We start from the raw sequence: 20,917 nt of genomic DNA, 5'->3' as shown, positions 1-20,917 counted from the left end.
TACAAATAACTCAATTTCATTTCTTTTTATGGCTGAGGAATATTCCATTGTATATATGTGCCACATCTTTTTTATCCATTCATCTGTCGATGGACACTTAGGTTGGTTCCATGTCCTGGCTATCGTAAACAGTGCTGCAATGAACATTGTGGTACATGTCTCTGTTTGAATTACGGTTTTCTCTGGGTATATGCCCAGTAGTGGGGTTGATGGGTCATATGGTAATTCTATTTTTAGTTTTTTAAGGAACCTCCATACTGTTCTCCATAGTAGCTGTATCAATTTACGTTCCTACCAACAGTGCAGAAGGGTTCCCTTTTCACCACACCCCTTCCAGCAAAAAAAATGCTTCTTAAGCCACATTTCTATAATCTAATTCTCCCACAAAGGCAAGCTGTTCAAAGTGAACGACTCCTACCATAACATACTTCATCGATGCTCTCATACACCCCAGTTCTTAGATTAATACAAAGATGAATCGGCAAAAGTCTTCTTTACGTGTTACACGGCTCAGGTCAGTGTTTCAATGTTTTAGGTATACAGCAAACTCTAAAAAAAAATGAGATTCAGCACTTTCAGCCTGTGAAGAAGCCACAGCAAGGAAGACAGAGAAGAACGTTCTAACAGAAAAACGGAACCAAATGTTCATGTTTTGGATTTTCTACACATGGAGCTGCTTTAGTCTAGAAACACTTATTAAACAAAACAACGTGGATAAAATCACTCGCCACGAAGTGAGGCAGTTCTTTCATTAAATAACAGGCAGGAAAACCTTATTTGAAAGTAACAGCAAACCAAAGCAAAGCAATCACTGAGGAACCCTTGAAAGTTACCCATCAAAACGAAAATACACAGGGCAGCCATCTGCAGTGATACAACAGCGCGATTCATCACTTAGGAAAGCTTGGTTATCAATTATTTATGTCTAGCACTTACTAGCCCTATTTTCCACGTGCATAATTTATAGAGAGGGGAGGTGCCTAGTTGCCATAAGCAGAGGCAGCCATCTCAAAGAATCTGTCATTTACTGTTGAACCTTAGTAAAATATATTTTTTATACATTAGACATTATACATTTATTACACATTAGGTGACATTAGAAAAGGGAAAGATGTTTACACTGATGGATGGATGGCTTGCCCAAATCATGAATAAAGAACCAGGAGAAGCAGGTTTGGTGTCTGGAGTGGTACAGGTTGAGTTCAATGTGGGACACGTTGAGTTTCCAGTACCTGGGAGCAGTCAGGTGAGGGATGTGGGGACAATGAAATCCACGGAGATTTGATCCTAGCAAGAGAAGAGCACTAATGGCTTCAGGGTTAAAGTGTTAAAGATGACAGTGTTCTAGTGGAAATGCCATTTTTTGGGGGAGCTGTGACATTAAAAGAAATTATCCAGAAAGCAGTGCAGAGCTAACTGTAGCCTTGCCTGGCATTAGAAATCAAGAGCACACATATACCAAGACCTAAAATTAAGGTCAATAATCCACAAATGAAAAGGGGATTTTTCATTTCAGGAGAAGCGTCAATGCCAAGTTCCTGGGAAAAGCTGATCTTCCTTGGTGCACTTATCATCAGGTAAAAGGAAAATTAAACTTAAGACCACCGAAATTTTGTTTTTTCCTCTCTTTGAAATGCACCTCGCTAATAACCCCAGTTAAGACTAGAGAGAGAGCAAACTTGCTATCTGCAGCCTAGCTAAAGCATTCTGCCTGTTTGCCCAGGCTGCCCAGAGGTGTGGATCAGGGCACAGTGACCGAGAGCGGCCACATCAGCAGATGGGAACATCAAACACACTAACAATCCTTGAAAAAAAATGCCTTCTGGACAATTTGCACACATTTTTGCTTCTTAGTAAAAGCGCTCTTAGTGAACTGCGCTCTTAGTAAAAGCGTTCTTAGTGAACTGCGCTCTTAGTAAAAGCGTTCTTAGTGAGCTGCGCTCTTAGTAAAAGCGCTCTTAGTAAAAGCGTTCTTAGTGAACTGCGCTCTAAAATCAGAAACGGTAGGGGGAAAAGAGCTGCACTAAAACACTTCTTTGCCTATTTGCTAATGGGAAAAAACACACATGACTAGTAGATAACCTGCAAGCTTTCCATTATTAGTTGGCTATAATTTCTTAACCAAATTATAGTTAAAACAAAAGGTATGAGTGGGAGGGGAAAAGGGGAATTAGTGTTTAATGGGTACAGAGTTTGTTTTGCAAGAAGAAAAAGTTCTAGAGATTTTAACACTAATGAACTGTACACTTGAAAATGGTTAAGATGGTAAGTTTAATGTTATGTATTTTTAACCACAATAAAAATAAATATCAAGAAAAAAAAAACAACAACCATAAGGTATGGCCCAGAATGACCAGTGCTAATACAATATTTTTTCAGTATTTTATAAAAAGTATTAAAGAAAAAAAGGCATCTAGACAAACAAAAATCAAATTACTTACAAGGGAAGAAAATTACACTAGTACTGTTCTTCCAGATCAGCACTGAACAAAGATATGCTAACACAGGACTTCCCTGGAGGTCAAATAGTTAAGACTCCACGCTTCCACTGTAGAGGGAGTGGGTTCAATCCCTGGTCCCGGAACTAAGCTCCCATATGCCGCGTGGCGTGGCCAAAAAAGTATATATGTATACCATGAGCCATAAATGCAAGCCACATATGTAATTTTAAATGATCTAATAGCCACATTTTTAAGAAGTAAAAATAAGCAAAATTAATTTGAATATATTTTATTTATCCCAATGTTGGATATTCCAATATCCCAATATATCCAAAATATTCTTTCAATAGGTAATCAATATAAAAACTTTTAAGGAGCTATTCACATTCTTTTTTCAACTATCCACGAAGAAAAATACAACTATTTGTTACTCAGCAAGAGAACAAAGAGAAAAATCTTAGAATTCACTAACTTAAATAAGTTACCCAGTGAATTAAGATATTAGGGCATATTCCTAACATCACAATGAAATTCAGTGTTGCTCAGTGAATTCCAGAATTTATGTCTGTCCCAGTGAGATATTCGGACATTTGCCCCCAGACCACTATGTATTATCACATCACGCAATAAAGGGTAGTTAAACCTCCTTCCCGTCTTTCTACAACTCTGTATTTAAAGGGTTCCCTAAATGTTAACAAACAGAAACTCTAATTTTATTCTAATTTAAAATAACTTTTTTTCCCAAATCTATGATATTACTGAAATATGTTGGTCTACAGAAAAAGGGTTAGGGGGAAAAAACCCAACTGTTTAGGCCTCTAGGTAATAGCGATTTATTTATTGTCATGGCATGATTCCAAATCAAAGATTTTAAGGTTTTTGAAACTTTATATTTTATAAAACTAACAAAATTCAAAGACGCTGCTGAGTAAACGATACAATTGTGATAATTTGTATAGAGTAAAAGATGAAGCAAAATATATTTTGGATTTTAGTCACTATCTCATGCTAATTGGGAGTTTTTATTGCAAGATCTCTAATCAATCTTCCCTTCTTTTGGTATTTTTTTAAAAATTGAGGTCACAGTAAAATAAATTAGATATCCTGCCTATACGTGAAAAATACTAATCTTCACCTATTTACTTTTGGACCAATGGAGTCATATCCTTGATTGTTGCAGAAAATGGAATTGTACTTAAAAATAACTTCATACAAAATTAAAATATGGGGAAAAAATTTTTAAATAAATAAAAAGAAAAGGAAAGAAAAAAGAAAAAATTAAAATATGGAAAAACTGGCTATGGAAATCCTATTATGCTTTCATATATTTGAAAATCCTTCATCTACATGGCATTTCAATAACATACTTTAAGCTTAAGGTCGCAAAAATAAAAGGAAAGTAACAAAATTGCATTTAAACATCTCTAACTGTTCAAGTCAATTCTAATGCTACAGTGCTGCTTTTGTTATTCATGTTTTTCACTTATTTAAAAAAATTATAGGGACTTCCCTGGTGGTGCAATGGTTAAGAATCCACCTGCCAATGCAGGGGACAGGTGTTCGAGCCCCAGTCCGGGAAGATCCCATATGCCGCGGAGCAACTAAGCCCGTGCGCCACAACTACTGAGCCTGTGCTCTAGAGCCCTCGAGCCACAACTACTGAGCCCACGTGCCACAACGACCGAAGCCTACGTGCCTAGAGCCCGTGCTCCGCAACAAGAGAAGCCACTGCAATGAGAAGTTCACGCACCGCAACAAAGAGTAGCTCCCGCTTGCTGCAACTAGAGAAAGCCCGTGCCCAGCAGCCACGACCCAACACAGCCAAAAATAAATTAAATAAACAAAATTTAAAAATTATATAAGTAATACCTGTCTTTGGCAAAAAAAGTAATACAAAGAAGTACGTAATTTAAAAAGTAATAATCCAACACTATGAAAGGTAACTCCATTACTAACAATCCATTTGCAGCCTTCCAGATTTTCCTATACATATATAAACACATTCTGCTTTTCTGTTTTGCTTTATTCTGATATTTAACCTAATTGGGATATTACTGATATTGATCTGCGTGTTGCTTTTTTCCCTAATGTACTGTAGGCATCGTTCCAGGTCTGTACTTATGGATTGACCTCATTGCCTCATTGTTCTTTTTTTTTTTTTGACCCGCTCGCTCTGAGCAGCTTGCGGGATCTTAGTTCCCCAACCAGGGGCTGAACCCGGGCCTCAGCACTGAAAGCACCAGAGTCCTAACCACTGGACCGCCAGGGAATTCCCGACCTCATTGTTCTTAATGACTACATAATAACCACCTCTTACTGAGGGCTTACTCTATACCAGTGCTGTACTAACAAGTATTATATAGGTTATCCCTCAAAATCCTATAAGGTGGGTGTTACTAATCTTTTTTCTTTTAATTTTACCAAAGAGGAATTGAATGCACAGACAGTTTAAGTACTTTGTCCAAGGTCACACAGCTAGTAAGACGCAGTGTCAGGCCCCAAATCCAGCTATTTTTATTCCAGAGCCTGTGAGTACTCTTAACCATTACACTGTAATCCCAATGAGTGCCCAGATTGAATTAACTCTTTCCCTACTGATAAACACTCCCTATTCTTTCTAGTTTATGTGGCTTGCCTGCTTTTTTTTTTTTTTTTCTATTTGATTGTTTTTACATCTGGAATTTGTCCTCATGGACTGTATGGGATAAGAATTTTTTTTTTTCCAAATAGGAAATTTTACTAACACCATTTACTGACTATTCCATTTCCCCCACTAATTTGAAATGCTATTTTTATCATGCTATATATACCTAGATCTGGATTCTATTCTATTCTGAACTAGTACAATATAGTTTTTTTTTTTTTTTTTTTTTTTTTTTTTTTTTTGGCGGTATGTGGGCCTCTCACTATTGTGGCCTCTCCTGTTGCGGAGCACAGGCTCCAGACGCGCAGGCTCAGCAGCCATGGCTCACGGGCCCAGCTGCTCCGTGGCGACATGTGGGATCTTCCCGGACCAGGGCACGAACCCGTGTCCCCTGCATCGGCAGGCGGACTCTCAACCACTGCGCCACCAGGGAAGCCCTACAATATAGTTTTAACAACTGTAGCTTTACAGTATTTACAGCAAGGCACATATCAATGGACCCAAACCTTTCCCACATTCTCAAGTCCCCAAACCTGACCCCTCTACCCGTCTTCCTTTTCTTTCGTGGCACTCCCTCAAAACCCTTCTCCAGGGACTTCCCTGGCCGTCCAGTGGTTAAGACTCCGTGCTTCCACTGCAGGGGGCATGGGTTCGATCCCTGGTTGGAGACTATGATTTTGCATGCCGCGCACAGCGCAGCCCCCCAAAAAACCCCCAAACCCTTCTCCATCAAAAAAGTTTCATCACCTTACAACCTCCCCATACTTTTATTCATACTTTCTTCCCGTCTCAAGAAGATATTCCTCTTTTCCCCATTCCAAGGTTAACTTCTTCACCTGGGTTCTCATTCCCAACTGCCTCTATGTCCTCCAGACCTCATCAAAAACCATCGTTCTTTCTCAAGATTTCTATTCCCCTCTCTCCGCTGGCCACTTGCCTCATTCTACAAATGTCTTCCCTCCCTGACTAAAAAAACAAATACAAAAACAAGTTCCATCTGCCGTGCCTTAAGACCCACCCACTCACCCATCCATCCCTCCATCCACCAGTTCATCCTCTGTCTACTCCCACCCCACATCCAACAACTCCTCAAATCTTTTTTTTTTTCCCCTCAAATCTTTACAACAGTTTCCACCACTGCACTGAAACTCTTCTCTGGAATACCAAAGAGGCCAACTGTCTTTTCCCACAATTCATTCACCTTACGAATGCTCAGAAGACTTCAACATGAATTTCTGAGTCTTCTTCTTCTTGCCCCACTTTTCCACCCAGCCCCAAATATGGATATGTCTCTAAGAGCCCCATCCTCTGCTTTTTTTTCATTCTTCCTCTCTCTCTCTTCCTCACAGAATCAAAGCAAAGGCTTTGACTTAAGACAGAGCTGGATTTGATCCTGATGCCACCGTCTACTAGCTGTGTGACCTAGGACAAATCATTTAACTTTTTTGAGCATTGGCTTTATTTATTATTTTGGTTGCAACGGGTCTTAGTTGGCGGCACACGGGATCTTCTCTGTGGCGTGCGAACTCTTAGTTGCGGCATGCATGCGGGATCGAGTTCCCCAACCAGGGATCGAACCCAGGCCCCCTGCATGGATTCACCCACTGGACCACCCGAGAAGTCCCGCATTGGCTTCTTTATTTGTAAAATGGAGATAATAATACCCCTTTCCAAGGATTGCTGTTGGGATCTAATAAGATAACATTTATGCAGCTGGCTAGGCCCAGCGGGCAATTAATACACGTTGGCCCTCCTTTGCCATCCTCAACTCCCAAACCTTTGTCTCTGATCTTTCTTTGGAGTTTCAGTCCAAATCTTTAACCACCTGCCGTATCTTTTTACCTGGGTATCCCTTCTTTGCCTCAAACTCAGTGAATAACCTTTTCTTCTGGAAGGAGGTGGAATGAAAGGCATTTTATCTTAAGAGTTGGCACCAGAACTCCTCTTAGGGAAGGCTTGATCTTTTTTTGGAATATACATTCATGAGCTACTTAGAACGGAGAATGGCACGCCAAAAGTATGGGTGTTTTTGTTGCTTGTTAATGGCACTCAAACTACTTTGTAATTTGTTTTATTTATTTATTCATTTATTTATTTGCTTGGCTGCGCCGGGTCTCAGTTGTGGCATGTGGGATCTTAGTTGCGGCATGCAGGATCTAGTTCCCTGACCAGGGATTGAACCCGGGCCCCCTGCGTTGGGAGCACAGAGTCTTAGCCACTGGACCACCAGGGAAGTCCTAGTAAGTTGTTTTTTTTCTCAGGGGAAATAATGAAAAGAAGAGTCCTAAAAAGGAGAGGTAAGAGGAAAAGAGACATTAAGACAGAGGAAGGCCGGGATTGGTGAGCTGAAGAGCCAGTAAAACTCCCTAGTTGACATACAATTGGGGAGTTTGTATTTCTCCAATGTAAGCCCAAACTTCATCATCCCCCTACAAATCTTTACTAGAATCCACACTTTGGTTTTTTTTTTTTTTTTTTTTTTTTTTGGCGGTACACAGGCCTCTCACTGTTGCAGCCTCTCCTGTTGCAGAGCACAGGCTCCGGACGCGCAGGCTCAGCGGCCAAGGCTCAAGGGCCCAGCCGCTCCGCGGCATGTGGGATCTTCCCGGACCGGGGCATGAACCCGTGTCCCCTGCATCGGCAGGCAGACTCTCAACCACTGCGCCACCAGAGAAGCCCTAGAACCCACGCTTTGAATACTTTATGTGAATGGAATATTTTGGAGAAACTGAATAATGGACCGATGTTACATTTGTTATGAGGCCAAGACAGCAAGCCGGAGCTCCGGGGCCAACATGGTCCCGACACGTCACCTGCGAGTTCACAGAAATCTCTGAGGGGGCGTCAGAAGTCTGTACTCTGATTTGGGGGAATAGGTGGGTTTCTGTCTAATCTACGTAGATTATTTATTTAGCTAGTTAGGCCGTGCAGTGCTGCAGGCAGGATCTTGGTTCTCTAACCAGGGATCGAACCCACGCCCCCTGCAGTGGAAGCGTGGAGTCTTAACCACTGGACCGCCAGGGAAGTCCCGAATCTACCTAGATTTTGAGGAGCGGTAAAGCCCTGGCCGACATTTGGGAATCAATTCAAAAGCAGTTTCTGCTCCCTATTCCCAATTTCTGTCAACGGGGCCTCACTTCTCTGGCTCCCAAGCTAAAAACAGTATAGGCACCAAAGCTACAAAAACACTGAACATGTGCTTCGTGCAAAGCACCCCGTCAAGACCTCAGCCCTTTCCAAGTTTGATTACAGTGAGTTACCAGGTAACTTTCCTAGCAAGTCTCTACGCTTCCAGTGTTTTCTCCCCACAACCTATCCCTCTAAGAGATAAATCTTCCTTAAAACACCATTTGCTTCCTCTCAAATTTGGTTCCTACCTGTAATTCTGTAATCTATCCATACCATCGGCGACCTTTACCCACTACTAATACTATTCTCCACATTGGACTATTGAAGAGCTCTACCTGCCTTCAAAGTCTACCTTCAAGGCCATTAGCTCTCAAGAGCCCGACCCTTAATGATGAAGCTCTTCTCTTTATTTTATTCAATTGGCATAAACCAGTCAATACTGTTATTTTTAAAAACAGCTTTATTGAGGTATAATATACACAGCATAAAATTCATCCATCCTACAATCAACCATCACCACAATCCCGCTGAAAACACCACCCCGAAATGCTCCCTCATGCCAATTTACAACTAATTCCCACTCCCATCCCCAGCCTTAGGTAAACACTGTTCTGCTTTCTATCTCTACATATCTGCCTTTTCTAGCCATTTCATATAAATGGACTCATACAATAATACATCGTCTTGTATCTGGCTTCTTTCACTTACCACAACGTTTTTGAGGTTAACCCGCATTGTGTAGCGTATATCAATAGTTCGTTCCTTTAAAATGCTGAATAGTATTGCAATGTACGAATATACCTCATTTTGTTAATCCATTCACCAGTTGATGGACATTTGGATTATTTCCAGTTTTTTGGCTATTATGAGCAATGCTGTTATGAACATTTGCATACATATCTTTGTGTGTATCTATGTCATTTCTTTTGGATAGATTCATAGGGGTGCAATTGCTAGATCATAAGGTAAATTTATGTTTAACTTTTTCTATTTATTTATTTATTTTGGGCTGTGTTGGGTCTTCGTTGTTGCGTGCAGGCTTTCTCTAGTTTCAGCGAGCGGGGGCTACTCTTCGTTGTGGTGCATGAACTTCTCATTGCAGTGGCTTCTCTTGTTGTGGAGCATGGGCTCGAGGCGTGAGGGCTCAGTAGTTGTGGCACACAGGTTCGGTAGTTGTGGCTCGCGGGTTCTAGAGCGCGGGCTCAGTAGTTGTGGTGCACGGGCTGAGTTGCTCCGCGGCATGTGGGATCTTTCCAGACCAGGGCTTTAACCCATGTCCCCAGCATTGGCAGGTGGATTCTTAACCACTGTGCCACCAGGGAAGTCCCTAACTTTTAAAGACACTCCCAAACTCTTTTCCAAACTGGCTGTTACCATTTTACATTCCCATCTACAATGCACAAGGATTCCAATTTCTCTGCATTCTCACCAACACTTGATATTGTCTTTTTTATTGTTGCTCTCCTAGTGGTTTTGAAGTGCTATCTCATTGTGGTTTTAATTGTGTTTCCCTAATAACTACTAATGCTGAGCATCTTTCCATGTATTTATTGGCCATTCCTATATCTTCTTTGGTGACATGTCTATTCAACTCTTTTGTCCATTTGTAAATTGGGTCGTCTTCTTAATACTGAGCTGTAAAAAGTTCTCGATACATTCTGGAAGTAAATCCTTTATGTGTTTTGCAAATATTTTCATTCAGAAGGTGGCTTGTCCTTTCATTTCCTTAACGTTGTCTTCTGAAGTAGAAACATTTTTAATTTGGAAGAAATCCAATTTATCAGTTTTTTCTCTTATGGATTTTGCTTTTGGCACTGTATCAAAGAACTCTGCCCAATCTGAAACAAATAAATAGTTTCTCCTATGTCTTCTTTTAGGGGTTTTATAGTTTTAGCTCTTGAATTTAGGTCCATTTTTAAAACAGCTTTGGGACTTCCCTGGTAGTCTAGTGGGTAAGACTCCACTCTCCCAATGCAGGGGGCCTGGGTTCAATCCCTGGTCAGGGAACTAGATCCCGCATGCCACAAGTAAAAGATCCTGCATGCCGCAACGAAAATCTCACATGCCGCAACTAAGACCCAGAGCAGCCAAATAAATAAATAAATATTTTTTAAAGTAACAATAAAAAAGTTTTATTGAGCTACAATTCACATACCATATAATTCACCTATTTAAAGTGTACCATTCAATGGTTTTTTTAGTATATTCACAGAGTTATACAACTATCCACTACTATCTAATTTTAGAACATTTTCATTATCCCAGAAAGAAACCCATTAGCAGTCACTTCTCATTTCCCCCTCCCCCGGCCACTGGCAGCCACTAATCTACTTTCTGTCTATGGATTTGCCACTTCTGGACACGTCATATAAATGGAATTATACAATATATGGCCTTCTGCCTCTGGCTTCTTTCACTTAACATCAGTGCTTTTCAAGTTTCATCCAAGCTGTAGCAAATATCAATACTTCATTCCTTTTGGTTGCCAAGTAACACTCCATTGCATGGATTTACCACATTTTATCAGTTGTTCCATTCACCAGGTAATGAACATTCGGGTTGTTTCCACCTCTTAGCTATTATGACCAGTGCTGCTATGAACATTCATGTACATGTTTTGGTGTGGATTTTTTTTTCATTTTTCTTGGGCATATATATATTATGTGTGTGTGTGTAACATATGACTGTAATTGCTGAGTTATGAAGTAATGAACATTTGAGGCACTGTCAAACTGTTTTCCATAGAGCTTTCTGCAGCAGTGAGGGCTCCAACTCTGACATCGCCTGTGCTCCTTGACCAATGACAATACCGTGGAACTGGAGCCAAGATTGAGGCTGATGTAAATCTGAAGGCCTACCCTCTTGCAGATGCCCACCTCACCAAGAAACTACTGGACCTCATTCAGCAATCACAAGCAGCTTCGAAAAGGAGCCAGTGAGGCCACTGAAACCCTCAACAGAGGCATCTCTGAGTTCATTTTGATGGCTGCAGACGCCGAGCCCCTGGAGGTCATCCTGCACCTCCCACTGCTATGTGAGGACAAGAACGTGCCCTGTGTGTTTGTGCGTTCCAGGCAGGCCCTGGGGCGAGCCGGTGGGGTCTCCAGGCCTGTCATCGCCTGCTCTGTCACCATCAAAGAACGCTCACAACTGAAGCAGCAGATCCAATCCATCTAGCAATCCATTGAAAGGCTCTTAGTCTAAACAGGTGGTCTCTGTCAAACTCCCTGCTGACTCCTACCCCAGGGGTTATGTATCATATTGTCTGTTAGCATCTAGTATTTCCAGCTACCTTCTATGGTTATAAAAGATTGTAGCGCTAAATCTGGAAAAAAAACCAAGCTGTTTTCCATAGCAACTGTACCGTTTTACATTCCCACCAGCGGGGGACCAGAATTCCAATTTCTCCACATCCTCACCAACACTTACTATTTGTTCTGTTTTGTTTTGTTGTGGTACGCGGGCTGCGGCCTCTCCCGTTGCGGAGCACAGGCTCCAGACGCGCAGGCCCAGCGGCCATGTCTCACGAGCCCAGCCGCTCCACGGCATGTGGGACCCTCCCGGACCGGGGCACGAACCCGTGTCCCCTGCATCGGCAGGCGGACTCCCAACCACTGTGCCACCAGGGAAGCCCTACTATTTGTTTTTTAAATTATCACTGTCCTAATGGATATGAAGTATTATCTAACCGTAGTTTTGAGTTGTATTTCCCTAACAGCCAATGATGTTAAGCATCTCTTCATTGTTGACATGCTTACTGTCCATTTGTATATCTTTGTTGGACAAATGTCTACTCAAGATCTTTGCTCCTTTTTTCGTCGGGTTGTCTTTTTGTTTTTTGAATTGTACAAGTTCTTTATATATTCTAGATATGAATCCCTTACCATACATAAGATTTGCAAATATTTTCTCCCATTCTGTGGGTAGTATTTTCATTCTGTGATCCATTGCGAGTTAATTTTTGGTCATGTGGAGAAAGGGTCTAAGTTCATTTTCTTGCTTGTCAATATCCAGTTGTGCTGGCACCATTTGTTGAAAAACCTATCCTTTCCCTGTTGAATTGTCTTGGTACTTCTGTCAAAATCAACTGAGCAGGGCTTCCCTGGTGGCACAGTGGTTGAGAGTCCGCCTGCCGATGCAGGGGACAAGGGTTCGTGCCCCGGTCCGGGAAGATCCCACATGCCACCGAGCGGCTAGGCCCGTGAGCCATGGCCGCTGAGCCTGCGCATCCAGAGCCTGTGCTCTGCAACGGGAGAGACCACAACAGTGAGGGGCCCGCGTACCGCAAAAAAAAAAAAAAAAAATCAACTGAGCATAAATATAAGGATTTATTTCTGGCTTGCAATTCTGTTCCACTGATCTACATGTTGTTTCTTTTTTTGTGTGTGTGTGTGTTTTTTTTTTGTTTTTTTGTTTTTTTTTTGCGGTACGCGGGCCTCTCACTGCTGTGGCCTCTCCCATTGTGGAGCACAGGCTCCGGACACGCAGGCTCAGCGGCCATGGCTCACGGGCCCAGCCGCTCCGCGGCATGTGGGATCCTCCCATACCGGGGCAGGAACCTGTGTCCCCTGCATCGGCAGGCGGACTCTCAACCACTGCGCCACCAGGGAAGCCCCTACATGTTGTTTCTTTTAAGTTATTTTTTCTTTTTTGATGTGGACCATTTTTAAAGTCTTTGTTGAATTTGTTACAATATTGCTTCTCTTTTATGTTTTGGTTTTTTGGCAGCAAGCCAGTGGGATCTTAGCTCCCCGACCAGGAATTGAGCCGCACCCCCTGTGTCGGAAGGTGAAGTCTTAACCAGTGGACCACCAAGGAAGTCCCTGATCTATATGCTTCTTGTACCAATACCACACCATGGCTTGATAGTAATTTTTGAAATTGGGTAGTGAAAATCCTCCAAGTTTGTTCTTCCTTTTCAAAATTGTTTTCGATATTCTAGGTCCTTTGAATGTCCACATACATTTTAGAATTGGCTGGTCAATTTCTTCATAAAAGTCTGTTGGAGGGCTTCCCTGGTGGCGCAGTGGTTGAGAGTCCGCCTGCCGATGCAGGGGACACGGGTTCGCGCCCTGGTCTGGGAAGATCCCACATGCCGCGGAGCGGCTGGGCCCGTGAGCCATGGCCACTGAGCCTGTGTGTCCGGAGCCTGTGCTCCTCAACAGGAGAGGCCACAACAGTGAGAGGCTCGCATACCACAAAAAAAAAAAAAAAAAAAAAAAGTCTGTTGGGATTTTACCAGAAAATGTACTCAATTTTCAGATCAATTTGGAGAACACTGGCATCTCAACAATACTGAATTTTCCATTCCATGAACATGAAACGTCTATTTATTCAGATCTCTTTAAACTTTTTTAGTTAAAGCATCAATCTCAGCAACATTTTAGAATTTCCATTGTACAAATCATATACTCACTATGTGAAATTTATTCCTGAGAACTGTATTCTTTTTGATGCTACTGGGAATGGCAATAGTTTCCTTAATTTCATTTTCAGATCATTTCTTGTATATAAAAGCACAGTTGATCTGATCTTGTATCTGCAATGTTCCTCACTCATTTTTTAGTTCTAGTAGGCTTTTTTGTGGAATCTTTGGTATTTTCTATACATAGGATCATGTCATCTATGAATAAAGACAGTTTCACTTTTTTCTTTACAATCTGGTTGCCTTAAATTTTTTTAAAAATGTGTTTGTTTGTTTTGCCTTATTGTACTAGTTAGAATCTCCAGTTAATACTGAATGGCAAAAGCAGGCGCCCTTGTCTTCTTCTAGATCTTAGCAGGAAAGCATCTGTATCTCACCTTTAAGTAGAGTGGTAGTTATGAGCTCTTCGTAGATGCTCTGTATCAGATTGAGGAAGTACCCTTCTATTACAAGTTTGCTGAGTGTTTTTCATCTTGAAAAGGTGTTGGATTTGTTAAACGTTTTGTCTGCATCTATTGAGATGATCATGTAGTTTTTATTCTTTATTCTACCAATATGGTGTATTAACACTGATTGATTTTTCAGATATTAAACCAGCCTTGCATTACTGAGATAGATCCCTGGTCATGGTATATTCTGTATTCTTATTTATCTCTGTATGCCTGCATTCTATCTTTGATACTAGATGATAAGCACTGAAATTTTGGAAGGAGTGTAATTTTTATTTTTTAATTTTTGGCTGCATCAGGTCTTAGTTGTGGCACACGAGATCTTTCATGCGGCGTGTGGGCTCTTTGTTGTAGCTCTCAGGCTTACTTGCCCCGCGGCATGTGGGATCCTAGCTCCCCGACCAGGGATCGAACCCGTGTCCCCTGCATTGGAAGGCGGATTCTTAACCACTGGACCACCAGGGAAGTCCAGGAAGGAGCGTAATTTTTAAATAATGATTTTTAAAGACTGCAATTTTTAGACTTTTAAAAATATGTTTTCCCAGCACAAGCACTCTCTCAGAAACTAAAAACTTGAGCTCAGCACCTATTTAGCAAGAATAATTTGTTAAAATAAGAAGCCACTGCGGGGGACTTCCCTAGTGGCGCAGTGGTTAAGAATCTGCCTGCCAATGCAGGAGACACGGGTTCAAGCCCTGGTCTGGGAAGATCCCACATGCTGCAGAGCAACTAAGCCTGTGCACCACAACTACTGAGCCTGCACTCTAGAGCCCGTGAGCCACAACTACTGAGCTCTCGTGCCACACCTACTGAAGCCCGCATGCCTAGAGCCCATGCTCCACAATAAGAGAAGCCACCACAATGAGAAGCCCACGCACCACAACGAAGAGTAGCCCCCTGCTCGTTGCAACTAGAGAAAGCCCACGCACAGCAACAAAGACCCAATGCAGCCAATAAATAAATAAATAAATTTATAAAAAAAAATAAAAGAAGCCACTGGGAATTCCCTGGCAGTTCAGTGGTTGGGACTCTGTGCTTTCACTGCTGAGAGCGTGGGTTCAATCCCTGGTTGGGGAACTAAGATCCCATAAGGCTGCGGGGTACGGCCAAAAAAAAAAAAAGAAGCCACTATGACTGTTAATTTTTATGTCACCTTGGCTAGGCTATGGTGATCAGCTGTTCGTCCAGACACTAATCTAGATGTTGCTGCAAGGATATTTTCTGGATGTGATTAACATTTATAATTAGTTGACTTTAAGTAAAATAGATTACCCTTGATAATGTGGGTGGGCTTCATCCAATCAGTTGAAGGCTTTAAGAGCAGAAACTGAGGTTTTCTGGAGAAAAGGAAATTCTGCTTTAAGACTAACATAGAAATCCTGCCTGAGTTTCTCATCTGGCAGACTGTCCTACAGATTTCAGACTGAAGAATACGACGTCAACTCCTGTCTGAGCTTCCAGCTTGCTGGCCTGCCCTACAAACTTTAGACTTGCCAGCCCCCACAATAATGGAGGCCAATTATATGTATTTATCTCCCATTGGTTCTCTTTCTCTGGAGAACCCTGGCTGATACAGCCATCAGATAGCTTATATTGTTAATCCTCCCTTCTGTGACCCACATCATGAATTACAAAGTTGATTCTGAGGGCTTCTATCCTGCTGATTGCCACAGGCATCAAAATCACAGGATCAGAATCTATACACTGGTGCACAGCACAACGCATAGCAGGTGCCCAAGAATGTGCACTGATGGTAATAAACAGAAAGAGAAAAGAGATGCTAAAGAACAAAAGAACGCAACCACCATCATATGAGTAAGTGAAAGGCCCCAAATCATAAGGCAAAATCAAGAAGTGAAAGAAATCAGTCTGCTCTTAATGAAGTAAAGTACAAATAAAGCAAAAATACTGGAGGTTTCGAAAGTAGAAGAATTACCACGTTTTAAGTGTTCAAAAATAATACTGGGGCTTCCCTGGTGGCTCAGTGGTTGAGAATCCGCCTGCCAATGCAGGGGACACGGGTTCGAGCCCTGGTCCGGGAAGATCCCACATGCCGCAGAGCAACAAAGCCTGTGCGCCACAACTACTGAGCCTGTGCTCTAGAGCCCGTGAGTCACGACTACGGAGCCCGCGTGCCACAACTACTGAAGCCCACGTGCCTAGAGCCCGTGCTCCGCAACAAGAGAAGCCACGGCAATGAGAAGCCTACGCACTGCAACGAAGAGCAGACCCCGCTCGCCGCAACTAGAGAAAGCACTCGCGCAGCAGCGAAGACATAACACAGCCAAAAATAAATTAAATAAACAAATTTATTAAAAAAAAAATAATACTAGTGTTTGAACTCTTGATCTTGATGATTCCATCATTAAATGGAAGAACCTTTACATTTTTTATGGTATTAAATGTATTTACTATGAATTTCAGAAACCTACTTAATTTTAGGTAACGTACCAATCAAAATGTGCCAAAACCAAATAATTCTTTATTCTGCAGTAAGTTCCATCTTTGAAAGCCCCTGGTTTCGAAACATATTTACCTGATGCTCCTAAAAGCTAAGAGAAACTTTTATAACTATTTGATAAGCGAAGGCTCAGTATCCACGCTTTAGAAATGTGGTCTGCCCTAGGACAGACCCACTTGACAAGCATATGTGTACTCCAATATAACAAAAATTTGGAAGATGATGATGTCAGCTGCTCAGGACTCTGATTACCATTCTGAATTTTTATAATAGGTTTCCCTCTTAACACCTGAGCAAAATGAATTACTCCTATTTTCCAAGTTGCTCAAATATGTAAGAGAAAAGTGAACTAGATTTATCAGGTACTGAATTAAAATGGCTTAAATTGTCTTTATAGTATGCGTATTTCTTCCTTGACAGAGAAAACAGAAATAATGACTCTTATCAACCTGGGGACCCCTTTCAAAAGTCGGGCCTACACGCATAAAAACAACCACCTCAGCAAAGCCCTAACTTGACAACCAACGACCGTGGGCTTTGAAAGAAGCAAAGGTCTCAGAGAAGGCTTTAAAAGCACATATGGTTTCTAACTCAAAAATTAAAAGGCACGACCAAATGCAGAACAGTGCTATAAATAGCTTGCTGTGATAATGGAGAAATACTCTACAGAAACAAACTCCCATCGTACCTTCTGCTATTTAAATGAGTAATATTTATGTATTTATTAACAAAGCCCCAAATCACCTAAGAACATGTGTATAACATTAACCATTGCTGCATTGTTTGCCATAGTAAAAGACTGAAAAAAAAAAAAACCGCTCCCAAATGTTCACCAATAGACTATGTTAAAAACTGATAGCGTGCGCACACAAAGGAACGTTACACAGTTGTTTTTTTTAATAAAAAGAACAACAAAAAACCCTCTCTAATATGGAGATAATATAAAAAGATCTCCAATATGTTTGAAAGTAAACAAAACAAATACAAAACAAGGTGCAGAGCAGTCTAAGTAGCATGCTATGCTTGTATTTCCACAAGAAACTCTGGAAGAATTCCAGAAAGTGGTTACGTATGTATGGGGAGGAACTGGGTGGATGAACAGCTACAGTGAGAACTAGACTTTCATTGTACGCCTTTTCATTCTTTTAAACTTTGAACCACGTGACCATATTACTTATTCAAAAAAAAATAATTCTAAGTAATTTTAGGCTACTTTATTTTCACCTATCTCTATTAAAGAAAGAAAAAAAAGCTGTAAACCCAAGTTCCAACATGAAATCGGCTGTTCTCAATACTTTTTAAGTGTTTCTAGCTCAATGTGCATACAAAACTAAGGGGTTCCTTTAAAAACACAAAAAAGAGGGATGTCCCTGGTGGCACAGTGGTTAAGAATCCACCTGCCAACGCAGGGGACAAGGGTTCAAGCCCTGGTCCGGGAAGTTCCCACAAGCCGCGGAGCAACTAAGCCCGTGTGCCACAACTATTGAGGCTGCGTGCCACAAATACTGAAGCCCGCCTGCCTAGAGCCCATGCTCCACATCAAGAGGAGCCACCGTAATTAGAAGCCCGTGCACCGCGATGAAGAGTAGCCCCACTTGCCGCAACTACAGAAAGCCCGCGCGCGGCAACGAAGACCCAGTGCAGCCAAAAAGAAAGAAAAAGCAATTTCTTCTGGGCACTGTGACCATCATTACAGGGACAGATGACCATGCGCTTGCTGAAACAACTACTCCAAGGCCATGGAGTAACAGAGACTTTCCACTGAGCCAGAGGGCGGTCTCAGCTCAGCCAGTTTAGTCACCTGGAGAAAACTGACTCTGCTATTTGCTTTGTTCTACTTTCCGTACTCAAGATAGGGAGACCTCAAAATCAACCCAGTCTGATTCTTCGACAGGGAGACAGGCCTCTGAGTTTTGTCTCAATCCTGATGCAGAATAGCCTCCATTCCACAAACCATCAAGGACAAGTTCAAAATTCAATTCCTTGAAAAAGGCAGAGGCTTTGGTAAGAAGAGCATTAACTTGCTGGGTAACCCTGGCCTTACCAGTTCATTTCTCTGGGCCTCCATTTTCTTACCGGTGAAATGAATGGGTCTGGGGCCAAATTCTCTGCAAGGTTCCTTTGGGTCTAAAATACTATAATCCAGGGACTTCCTCGGTGGTCCAGTGGCTAAGACTCTACATTCCCAATGCAGGGGGCCTGGGTTTGATCCCTGGTCAGGGAACTAGATCCCACATGCCCCAACTAAGCGTTTGCATGCCGCCACTAAAGATACCACACGCGGCAACAAAGATCCCGCACACGGCAAATAAGAGCTGGCACAGCCAAATTAATTAATTAATTAATTTAAAAAAATAAAATACTATAATCCAATAAAGAGTCAGGTAAATCTAAAGATCAGATGAAGGATAGGAGATGCCTCTAGACTACAGCATATTTTCACGTACACAAAGATTTGCTGACTGGGACATGAATGTTCTGATTCCTATTTTCCGTGTTTTATCTTAAACATACATAATTTGGTCCACTTGATACAAATATTTCTCTCATGCAAAAGCTCTGACTAAAAATGAGTTACCAGAGACCTCCCTGGTGGCACAGTGGTTAAGAATCCACCTGCCAATGCAGGGGACACAGGTTCGAGCCCTTGTCTGGGAAGATCCCACATGCCGCACAGCAACTAAGCCCATGCACAACTACTGGGCCTGCGCTCTAGAGACTGCGAGCCACAACTACTGAGCCCGTGGGCCACAACTACTGAAGCCCGTGTGCCTAGAGCCCGTGCTCCACAACAAGAGAAGCCACCGCAATGAGAAGCCCGCACACTGCAACGAAGAGTAGCCCCCGCTTGCCTCAACTAGAGAAAGCCCGCACGCAGCAACAAAGACCCAACACAGCCAAAAATAAATAAATAAATAAATATATTTATTTATTAAAAAAAAAAGAGTTACCATTAGGTAAAACTTTTAAAAGATTGATAGAGTAGAGAGGATGATTTAAGACTGTAGGTATGGAGGGTGCTGGTTAAGAAAAGTTTTAGTTTGGTCCATTATCCTTTGATTATCACCATCCAAGATTCATACTTGTATTAATATCCTTTGAGGACTAGCCCTCCAGTGATTTACCTTTGCTTATTCCCATAAGTGAAGGAGGGGTGAATACTCTTCTGAGGCAGCAAATTCTACTGTAAACTCCAAGCCAGCAAAACTGCTCCATATTCTGAGCAATAAAAGCTAAGTGATTTCAGAAAAGAAAAATCCACAATACTTGTGCATATTTTTGTCTACTAAAAAGCAAAATGCATGCTTCCTTTAGCACTGGTTTCCTATAGTCATAATCAGCTAGAGCTTTATTAAAACACTAATGATGCACGGCTTTATCTTAGACTGTTCTAAAGCAGCTCTTAAGCATATTCATCTCTGCAAGGATTCACTGTTTGGCACAAATCAGTGAGCAACACAGCCCTGGCAGGCACTCTGCAGGGTGCAGGTTCACTGTCTGGTCCCTACTTTGGGCTGGCACAAACTGGACAGACTGCTGAGAAACCAGCTCATCTCATTACTATGTCTTTATTCTCCTGCTGCAATTCTGACATCTCTCCAATTTCACGAAAATCCTCATCAGGTCCTAAGCCAAAGAGAAGATGATAGCCATGGGTCCCCAGAAGTCTTGAGAAAAGCAAGGAAAAATAAAGAGCAGAGAGTTAGGTCACGCGCCAGCAGTTCAGAATTGGCTGGTGCTGGATCCACTAGTCATCCTCTTTGTGCTGTCAAAATTCTCCTACACTTCCAATATTTATGCTACATACCAGAGGCTGGAGACATTCATCTTTTTAATGATTCTGAAAACAAACATAATACTTCTCTACATTTTAAATACCTGTGCCCTGTCCCAGAGCTATCCTCATTCCAAAAACCAGGCTTGCCACTACTTTGGCAAAGCGGCAACCCGAGTGACTCTGATACTTGATTCCTTAACATTTCTGTTAAACACCTTTCTTCTGACAGCCTCTTAAAAAGCACCAGTACAGCCAACGCATTTTCGGCCTCCATCCTCCAGCAGGCGACGGGAGCTTTCCCCTGAGAAACCTAATTCAAACCTGTGTCTGTCCCTCCCTCTCCGGAGGCCACCAGGGCCAGCACCTGGCACAGGCGCCTGCTTCGGATGCCAAGCCCGCCTGACCTAACCCTCAGCTCCCGAGGGGAACAGACCACCGGGCGGGAAGGAAGGGACGCAGCGCTGCGGCCAGCGGGAACCCGGCCTGCGCCGCGGACACCCCGCCCCTCGGGAGCCGCAGTGCCCCGAGCGCACGTCTCTGTCACAGGACCGACTGCGTGGGGGCCGCTCCCGTCCCCCGGCGGAAGGGCT

The 20,917-nt window shown here is 42.3% G+C and overlaps 1 protein-coding gene and 1 pseudogene across 6 annotated transcripts in view; one reads left to right on the top strand and one right to left on the bottom strand.

Annotated features, from left to right (window-relative positions):
• RNF157 (ring finger protein 157) overlaps positions 1-20,917 on the bottom strand; it is an 83,260-nt gene that overhangs the window by 61,827 nt on the left and 516 nt on the right. The window contains exon 1 of one of the 6 annotated variants that reach the window (XM_032615940.1): positions 419-550. The exons of the other annotated variants lie outside the window; for them this stretch is intronic. The gene's annotated coding sequence lies outside the window, so the exon portion shown is untranslated. Of the gene's footprint in view, positions 1-418; positions 551-20,917 lie in introns of those variants that run through there. 6 annotated transcript variants of the gene reach the window in all.
• LOC116745402 lies at positions 1,148-11,418 on the top strand (annotated as a pseudogene).

The sequence above is a fragment of the Phocoena sinus genome, chromosome 20 (genome assembly GCF_008692025.1).
Source record: "Phocoena sinus isolate mPhoSin1 chromosome 20, mPhoSin1.pri, whole genome shotgun sequence".
Taxonomy (NCBI): Eukaryota; Metazoa; Chordata; class Mammalia; order Artiodactyla; family Phocoenidae; genus Phocoena; species Phocoena sinus.
Note: the sequence above shows the minus strand (reverse complement) of the source record. Positions and strands in the feature narration are given on the sequence as shown.